Here is a 2,328-nt window from a genome sequence, read left to right as displayed (position 1 = left end):
ACCTGCCTCTCTCTTTCATGGAAATAAATAGTAAATACACTTTAAAAAATGATGCATGGGGGACCAGCAGTTGGCATAATGGCTATGTCACTAGACTCCCATGTAGTAGACCATGGTTTGAGTCCTGGACCCAGTGGCTTCATCTCATACTGGGGGCATGTGCGTGTGTGCCCAAGATCCCAAGAGGAGAATGGAGAAGGAATTGCAGCGTGGCCATCCCCACTGGGGGGTGATTTCTCGCTTCCTGTCTGTCTCTCTCTCTGTCTTCCTGATGAGCACACAGGCCCTATAGCTAAAAACCCTCAAAATAAAAGAAAAAAGAAGCCTAGTGCCTACCCATCCACCCCCCCAATAAAAAGAAAAAAGAAAAACGATGCATGGATGGGGCTAGTAGATGGGCCATTGGTGATTAAGGCACTGGAGTCTCACATGGCTGACCACGGTTTGAGTCCTGGACCTGGTGCTTTGAAATTCATACTGGGCACACATGAGTGCAAACATGCCCAAAAATCTCGAGAGGAGATTGGAGGAGAAGGGACTGTGATGTGGCCTTTCCCTGGAGGGTGATTTCTCACTTTCCCTCTCACTGTCTCTGTCTCTCTATAGTCAGCTCATGTGTGACATTTTGGAGACAAAAACGATAAAAAAAAAAAAAAAGTAAAATCATGATGCAGTGAGTTGGCACATCTCTCTTGGGAGAACACACTGAGCAGAAAGCACTGTGTGTGTGTGTGTGGGGGGTGGCTTCGAGTGGTAGAAGAGTGTGAAGGAAGCAGTTCATACTTTAGCCCTGATGCAGAGCAGCAGCATTTGCTGAGCACCAGGAGCTGGGTACGGCTCCAGCCCATGCCGTGGTGGTGAGAGAAGGATGGCTGCGGAGTTTAGCCATTCCAGACGGTGCTCCATGTCTATGCTTCTCAGCACCACACTCTGCCCCTGCACTGTCTGCTAGGAATCTGATCTGCTCAGGACTAACAGATGGCATAATGGTTATGTTGCTGGACTTTCACGTAGCCGACCATGGTTTGAGTGCAGAACCTGACATCTTAAAACTCATGCCGGGTAAATGTAATACACCACATTAACAGAAAGAAAGATAAAAACCATTTGATCATTTCAATTGATGCAGAAAAAGCATTTGACAAAATACAACATTCCTTTATGATTAAGACTCTCTGGAAAATTGGCATAGAAGGATTGTTTCTTAGCATAATAAAAGCCATCTATGAAAAACCTATAGCTAACATTATACTGAATCCACTAAAAACTGGTACAAGACAAGGCTGCCCACTTTCTTTGCTCCTATTCAACATAGTACTGAAAGTCCTAGCCAATGCAATCAGACAAGAGAAGGAAATAAAAGGCATTTAGGGAAAGAAGAGTTGAAATTATCTGTGTTTGCAGATGACATGATTGTATACATAGAAGACCCATGGAAAAACTTCTCAAAGTAATAAGTGCATATAGTAAATTGGTAGCATACAAAATTAGCTTACAAAAATCTATAGCATTTCTATATATAAATCACAAGCAAACAGAGACAGAACTGAAGAAAGTAATCCCACTTACCATAGCCACAAGAACTATAAGATATCTAGGAATAAAACTGACCAAGAAAGTCAAAGACCTTTATAATGAAAACCTTAAAAAGAAAATCGAAAAGGTCACAGAAGAGTGGAAGGACATCCCATGTTCCTGGAATGGCAGAATTAATATAATCAAAATGACACTCCTACCCAAATGAATCTACATATTTAATGCAGTCCCTATAAAATTACAAGAGACATTCTTCACAGGTCTAGAAAAGACAATCATAGAATTTGTCTGGAATCATAAAAGACCCTGTATGCCAAAGCCATCCTGCAAAAGAAGAGTGGAGTGGGTGGCATCTCACTCCCTGACCCCAAAATATATTACAAAGCTGTGATAATCAAAACAGCATGGTATTGGCATGAAAACAGATGAAGACAAATGGAACAGAGTAGAGACCTCAGATATAAACCCCAAAACATACAGCCAACCCATCTTTGACAAAGGGTACCAGTTAATCCGGTGAAAAAGGAAAACCTCTTTAGCAAATGGTACTGGAAAAACTGGGTATCCACCTGTGGAAAGATAAATCTGAACCCCTATCTGTCACCATTAACAAAAATCAACTCAAAGTGGATCAAAGATCTAAACCTAAGACCTCAATCTATAAAACTACTGGTGGAAAACACTGGGGAAACTCTGGGAGACATTGGGGTAGGCAAAGACTTCTTAAATAAGACCCCAAAGCATACACAATAATCCCCAAAATAGATAGGTGGGATTACATCAGATTAAGAC

The sequence above is a fragment of the Tupaia chinensis genome, unplaced genomic scaffold (assembly GCF_000334495.1).
Source record: "Tupaia chinensis unplaced genomic scaffold, TupChi_1.0 Scaffold000182_1, whole genome shotgun sequence".
Lineage (NCBI taxonomy): Eukaryota > Metazoa > Chordata > Mammalia > Scandentia > Tupaiidae > Tupaia > Tupaia belangeri.
This window is presented reverse-complemented; position numbering follows the sequence as displayed.